The sequence below is a fragment of the Magnolia sinica genome, chromosome 14 (genome assembly GCF_029962835.1).
Source record: "Magnolia sinica isolate HGM2019 chromosome 14, MsV1, whole genome shotgun sequence".
Taxonomy (NCBI): Eukaryota; Viridiplantae; Streptophyta; class Magnoliopsida; order Magnoliales; family Magnoliaceae; genus Magnolia; species Magnolia sinica.
The window spans coordinates 51,569,146-51,577,532 of record NC_080586.1 but is presented as its reverse complement, the minus strand read 5'-3'; positions in this window follow the sequence as shown (position 1 = coordinate 51,577,532).

Genomic DNA, 8,387 nt, shown 5'->3' with positions numbered 1-8,387 from the left:
CACCTCAAAATTGAAAATAGGGCTCACAAAATTCCTGATTGTCGAATCCTGTGCCGACAGCCTCCGTATTGCCCCATTCTCGGCTCCCAGTGCTCATACACTAGGTTCCAATCTTGGGATCCTGCAAGGAGGATTTTTCAACATACATTTATCTCATAAGAAGCATAACCACAAGTTTACCTAAATCACAAAGGCAACATCATCATTACATATCCACAAATATAAATGTTTACATACAGTGCTGAAAGGAAAATACATATATCGAAAATCAAATCTCCAGAAGACTGCTGCACGTTCCAAGATCAATTTGCTGCGACCTAACGCCACTTGCACGCATCTACGTGCATAAGCTTATAGAAAGCTTAGAGAGTGGTGTAAGTGTTTGCGATGCACTTGCCAAGCATATAGATATCAGAGTAAGTGGAAATACTAGCAATCCATAAATCGTACAATATCAGAGTAATGCAGAAACATATTGGTAAATCCATAAATATAATCACCCTTATCCAGGCTATGCGATGTAAGAACATAATAGGCCAATATCATATGTTGAGGAAACAATGTAGATCAGTTATGCAATGCGAAGACATAGTAAGCCAAATATCAGATACTGAGTTCATGCATACCGTTAACCTTAATTAGGTTATACAATATAGAAGTATATTAAACCAAATGCTATGTGCTGAGCATGCAATGCAATATGCGAAGCAAATATAATGACCAAGCTGGAGTGTGAAGTCAGAATGATAGTACATAGTATCGCACGCTACAGGGTCCACCAAAAGGGATTTCTATCCAAACCAGTCTCATACCTAAATTTAGATAGTCAGTCTCAATGTGGTAAACTCCTGATCTCAGGTTAATCGTGTGCCCCAACTGAAATCCTGGCCATTGCGAAGGTACACATAACAAATAGTTGCGCACCACCAGCCCGAGTGGATAGTGAATGAATGAATGAATGAGTAGAATGCTGAGTATACAACTCCTGCTCGATAAGTCCTCATATCAACACCGTACATCTCTGGGATCATCACCGGGGTTTAGTAAACTCTACATGCAATCGCTGCCCACTGGACGCGCAACCATGCAAGTGGAAGAGACCTCACTATTTGCTTGGCCAATAATCAGCCAAAATCTACTCAGCACGTCGATAGCGGACCCATTTATGAGCTAGTCAAACTCATCCTAGCTATGCCTCTTACCCTCGGGTGGGTAAGGCCACACCCCTTCCCAATTGACCACGACACAGTGGGAGACGTGGCCTACTGCTATTCGGCACTTGGGTGCTCATGTATCCACTCGGTCTAGACATTGGGGCGTCTCCTAGGCACGGAGGTTTATGGATTTTCACCCAGGGACATCTATGGTGTCCCGATGCTAGTAACAGATTTTCGGCGTCCCATCTGGCCATCCACGACATGCCTGTAGAGGCTACGGCCCTGGTGTCGTTAGGGCATATAGTAATCACAACATGCAATGCAAGATGCATGAGTCATAACAACTAGTCATGCATCAAACCTGCGCGTACTGCGCGGTCATGTGAGGCAACTCCGTCTCTCAGGGAGTCCCATAAACAATCTGCCCAATGACTTATGTAATGGTCAATCACATCTCATAACAAACATGCAGATGATGCGTAAGGGTATGTATCATGATGTTATGTTGTCACATACTCATAATCGGTATCGCTAACCGACATCAATAATTGGCCTGAAAGGGCCTAAAGGAAGGTCACAATGAGGACATTTAACCATCATTTCCCATCAATGTGGACGTTTAACCAATTAACGAATTCATTAGTCAATAGAGAACCCTGAGGGCATTATCATAACTTGCCAAAGTAAAAGTGCAAGTAAAATTTGCAATTTGAAAAGAGTTAAAGTGAAGTTGTTTAACTCTCATATGAATCGGCTATTTCAAAGTCTTAAGAGAACAACAATATATATTGCCGAAGAAAGAAAAAATAAAATGAAGGATCATCAAAAAGTAAAGAGTTGAAATTCCGATAAAGAAAACATGGATGATTCTACAATTAAGAAAGTAAAGAAAGAGTTCCGACAATTCAAAGACTACGGGAAATATACATTTGAAGAAGATAATATACTCCTTAAGATTGCAAGCTGCAGAGAAAATCAAAATAAATGAAGAAAAGACAACAAAGGTATTCTACCGAAGATGATCGACGACAGTCAAAATTGTCATAAAGAAGATATATGGAATAAGCATGGAAGTAACGACATATGGTCCTGATTGAAGATATTCGCTCCATAGAAGAATAGACAAGAAGAAAGCTAGACAAGTATATTCATCATGGGGGCAAATTTTCATCAATATACTTGCCAATTCAGCAAAATATATCATCCCTGAATACCAAGTAGATTCACAACGTAATTTGTCATGCCCCAAACTCAGAAATCAGGCTCACAAAATTCCTGATTGCTGAATTCGGTGCCGACAGTCTTCATAGTGCCCCATTCTCAGCTCCCAGTGCCCATACACCAGGTTTCGATCCTGGGATCCTATAAGGAGAATTTTCCAACGTACATTTATCTCATAAGAAGCATAACTACAAGTTTACCCAAATCACAAAGGCAACATGATCATCACATATCCACTAATATAAACATTTGAATATAATGCTGAAAGGAAAATATATATATCGAAAATCAAATCTCCAGAAGACTGCTACATGCTCCAAGCTCAACGTTGCTGTGACCTAAAGCCACCTGCACGCATCAATCCTGCATAAGCTTATAGAAAGCTTAGAGGGTGGTGTAAGTGTGTGCGATGCACATGCCAAGCATATAGATATTAGAGTAAGTGGAAATACTAGCAATCCATAAATTGTACAATATCATAGTAATGCGGAAACATACTGGTAAGTTCATAAATATCATCAACCTTATCCAAGCTATGCGATCTAAGAACATAATATGTCAATATCATATGCTGAATAAACAATGTAGATCAACTATGCAATGCAGAGACATAGTAAGCCAAATATCAGATACTGAGTCCACGAATACCGTTAACCTTAATCAGGTTATGCAGTACTGAAGCACAGCAAACCAAATGCTATGTGATGATGATGCAATGCAATATGTGATGCGAATGTAGTGACCAATCTAGAGTGTGAAGTCCTGATGAAAGTACATAGTATCACAGGCTACGTGGTCCACCACAAGGGACTTCTATCCAAACCTGTCCCATACCTAAATTTAGATAGTCAGTCCCAATGTGGTAAACTCCTGATCTCAGTTTGGTCACGTGCCCCAACTGAAATCTTAGAAATTGCGAAGGTACACATAACAAATAGTTGTGCACCACTAGCCTGAGTGGATAGTGAATGAATGAATGAAAAGTAAAATGCTTAGTATACAACTGCTCGATAAGTCCTCATATCAACACCATACATCTTTGGAAACATCACCGGGGTCTAGTACACTCTACATGCAATCGCAGCCCACTGGTCGTGCAACCATGCAAGTGAAAGAGACCTCATTATCCGCCTGGCCAGTAATCAGCCAATATCTACCCGACACGTTAATAGCGGACCCATTTACGAGCTAGTCAAACTCAGCCTAGCTATGCACCCTACCCTTGGGCAGGTAAGGCCACACCCCTTCCTAACTGACCATAACACAGTGGGAGGCGCGGCCTACTGGTATTTGGCACTCTAGCGCTCATGTATCCACTCGGTCTAGACGTTGGGCCGTCTCTTAGCCACAGAGGTTTAGAAATTTTTATCCAGGGACATCTATGACGCCTCGATGCTAGTAATAAATTTTTAGTGTCCCATCTGGTCATCCACAAAATGCCTGTGGAGGTTACGGCCCTGATGTCACTAGGGTGTACAGTAATCACAACACACAATGAAAGATACATGAGTCATTACATTCAGTCATGCATCAAACCTACGTGTACCGCGTGCTCATGTGAGGCAACTCCGTCTCTCAAGGAGTCCCATTAACAACCTACCCAATGACGTACGCAATCGTCAATCACATCTCATAACAAACATGCATATGATGCATATGGGCATGTATCATGATGTTATGCTGTCACATACTCATAATCGGTATCGCTATTCAGCATCAATAATCGGCTTGACAATGAGCTTAAGGGAAGGTCACAATGAGGACATTTAACCATCATTGCCCATCAATGTAGATGTTTAACCAACATTGCTCCGAAGGAGTGGCCCACATAGAGCCAAACATATAGTGGGCCCATGGCCTCACACAATGGTCCAATATACATCACCATGGACCTCTCTCAAGGGCCTAATACACATCATGATGGACCTCACTTATGGGGTACATATGCATCACATTGGGCCTCGCTCATGGACCTCCTGTACATCACAATGGGTCGCAATACATGGACCCCATATATGTCAAATGGGCCGCAATATATGGGCCAAAAAATACATCTTATTGGGCCTTACCAAATGGGCCAGAAATACATCATAATGGGCCTTACCATATGGGCTGGAAATATATCATAATGGGCCTTACCAAATGGGCCAAAAATACATCATAATGGGCCTTACCAAATGGGCTGAAAATACATCATAATGGGCCTTACCAAATGGGCTGAAAATACATCATAATAGGGCCTTACCAAATGGGCTAGAAATACATCATAACGGGCCTCATCATATGGGATGGAAATACATCACAATGGGCCTCATCATATGGGCCGCAATTGCATCCAGGTAGGCCTTAACAGATGGGCCACAAATACATCAAAATGAGCCTCATGGATGGGTTGCACCAATGGGCCTAAAGTGAGAGCTTGTGTTACACCAAAAATCATTTCAATAGTTGCTGGTGTAACATGTGTATCACTATACACTATCATTCTATGGGGCACATGGGTCACTAACGATGATCAGCACTGCCAAACATTGTCTATGTAAATTAGCATTGTCCAAACATTGGACATGTAAATCAGCACTGTCCAAACATTGGACATGTAAATCAGCACTATCAATCATTATCCAGCACCATCCGAACATTGTACAGCACCGTCCAAACATTGTCCAGCACCGTCCAAATACAATCTGGACAGTGTGGATGCCACTCGTGTGGCTTGGCAGATGGGTGGCATGGACATATAATACATACATCAACGTGGGCTCCACACCACCCTGGACAGATGGGTAGAGTGGATATAGAATAAATACATAAAGGTGGGGCCCACATCCCCAAATGGATGGACATTGAGGATACAACACATACCTCATATGTGGGCCCCACAGAAACTTACTGACGCTATACAATGGGACTCACAGAGCTTGATGGATGGACGGTGTTGATAAAACAGATATTAAGGTGGCTGCCACCATCCAACACATTTGGATGGTGCAGATCAGATACATAAATCAAGGTGGATCCCAAACACATGGCCCATTAGAGATTTGGATCTGCCTCACGTCCAGATGGATGGTGACGAGAATACATATATTAAAGTGGCTGCCACACACGTGGCCCACCAGAGATTTGGATCTGCTTCATTGTAGTCTTAAGCCTTAGGACGAGCTCACCAAATGAATGGACGGTTTGGATGTAACACATACATCATGGGTGGGGTCCCACCCGTCCAGATTGCTGGATGGTGTGGATGAGACTCATACATCTCAATGACATTCCACACCACTTACTGACATAAATACATCAGCTACATAGCTGGTGTGGGGCCACGTCCAATTGAATGGATGGTATAGATGAAACATATATATCATGATGTGGCCCACATAGGGCTGACGTCCATACAACAGCTAAATAGCTGTGTGAGGTACACTAGTTAATCTGATTCCACATCAAGTGGGCCTCACCATCTAACAAGCTGGACGGTGTAATAAAACCCATAAATCATGGTGGTCCTCACGCAGGACAGCATGGATACACCATGCATCAGGGTGGGGTCCATGTCAGCGTGGCCCACTAGCTATGGATCAAATCGATATTTGTATTTTTGTTATTCATCAGATCTATCCCAAAAATAGGCAGCAACATGGTGGGCCTCAAGATCAGACGGTGAGGATAATACATCATGGTGGGCCATGCAATCAAGGAAAAAGAGAGGGAGATAGAGAAAGAGAGAGAGAGAGAGAGAGAGAGAGAGAGAGAGAGATCATGAGAAGGGGAGGGACCTCGCCACTATGGGCCCTCCCTATACAATGCATACATCAAGTGGGTCCCAAATCATGTGGACCCTACATCAAATCAAATACTATAAACACCTACCTTTGATCATGGACTTCTCCTTCCACCGATGCGTTTTAGAGCTCCAAGGGGTGCATTTCAATGGTTGAGATGATCTTTGGAGGGTGAGATTGGATGGTAGGAAGGTGAGCCACACTAGCTTCTCTCTCATGGAGCTAACTTGGACAATTGCTCTTAGGAGCTTGGGAAGAAAATGAGAGAGAGATGAGAGAGAGAGAGAGATGTGATGCAAAGAGAGAGAGGGGGATGAGTGTAAGTGATGGAGTGATGGGGAGTGAGTGATGGGTGTACTTGATAGGTAAAGGTTGTAAGAGAGAGAGTTGACTTTAGTGATGGTGTTGTATTGACATTTAATGTGTGATGTATACTTGACTGATGAGATATATTCTCTTGGGATTTACAACGTGGGTGTTTTCCTCGAACTGAACGCGGGCTCACATCTCCTGGCCCGAGTATCACCTCAGCGCGCGAGACGCGGCGTCGGAACCATGGCAACGGCGCGGCCGCAAAGGTATAAGTCACGGGTTGAGCTGACTCTGAAATATAGGATACGACTCAGGGTCACGTGCAACTAGTATCTACGCGTCATGAGTCGCCTGAATTCGACCAAGAGGACCGCGAAAGTCTATGAAATGGTATGGGCTAGGATACGGGTCTCACATAATTATTCAAAGGGCAGACAAAAGCATAAAAAAATCGTTATCTTTAAAGATAAATTACAGTTTTGATTTCGAAGATTATTAGCATAATACTTCCAAATCAAAAGGGGGCAAGATAAGCAGAATACTAAGAAAACCAAAGTTTCAGATAACCAAAGTCTCAGGAATGCCAAGTCTCAGAATGCCGATGCCATACATGAAGAAGAGGCAGACCTTAGGGCACATCAAGTTCAAGCATATTATATTCAAGCGCTAATGGTTATTGCCAAATCAGTAGTAGTTGCCATTGGCATCGCCATATCGTTGACGTGAAGATTATTCTATTATCGAAGTTTATCGAAATTGATATTATTACCAAGTTGAAGCTCCATTCGGACCAAAATTTATAATATCATCAATAACAAGAGGGGCGATATATCATCATTGATCAGTTATCTTCAGTTATCGATTTGTTATCTTTAGCAAAGCCTGTACGATCAACTATCACGTCAGTAACACCAGTTTATCATTTAATGCAGCCTAACCAAGCCCTATACGGCCAACTACGTATAAGACCTATCATTTTTGCCATTCGAGCAGGAGTGAGAAGTCAGTGGCCTTAAAAAGCTCAAGAAGGCCATCATATGCATACCCATGCGGGCTGTGGATAGAGCCAGCGACTAAAAGCCCTAAAAGGGCCAAAAAGTTCTTAACGGCCAGTCACGTATGAGACTAATGCCATCTATATAACTTTTTGACAGCATCACGAGGAACGGATGGAAATGCGCTCCCGTGAATGGGTCTGACCTTGCAGATGAAGAAAACGTGGGCTGCAGTGTGAGCTCTTTGGCCATGTCCATAGATAGGCCAACCATGCGTAAGACCCCCCAGATCCTTAGCTTGATTTCAATAGTAACTCATGAGGAAGGGCCTAAACCTACTCATTGATGGAATGGTGGCCCTGAAATTAGTACCCCAAAGGTCGCCTTATGCGCCCCGTGAACTCTAGAAAGTTACTGCGGCCAACCCTGTGCGTAAATCTAATCGAGTTCACTGCCCCGGTAGCTTCACTGGGCCCTTCTGATGGATCGTGGTTTGTGAACTCACTAGGCTGTGAGAAGTCTAGTGAACTCATAAGAGTTATAGAGACCATCACATGAGACCTAACTCCACTACTCAAGAGTCTAAAAAACTTCATGTGCTCCACTACTCAAGAGCTTAATTTGTGTTGCTCCACTACTCAAGAGCCTAAACTGTGTGTGTAAATGTCAGTCCAGTAGTGTCAGTCCAGTCAAGTCATGTCCAGTCAAGTTAAGACAAGTTCAGTCTTGTCTAGTCAAAGTATACTAGCTCCACTGCTCAAAAACATAAACTGTGTAGCATCAAAATGCTGTAGATACTTATTTCACTTTAGATATGCTCAAATATGCAATTGCCTGATGAAAAGTTTAAATATTGAGTAAACAACATGTAAAAATGCATCTCTTGAATCAAGTTCAAATTACAGCAACAGCAAATG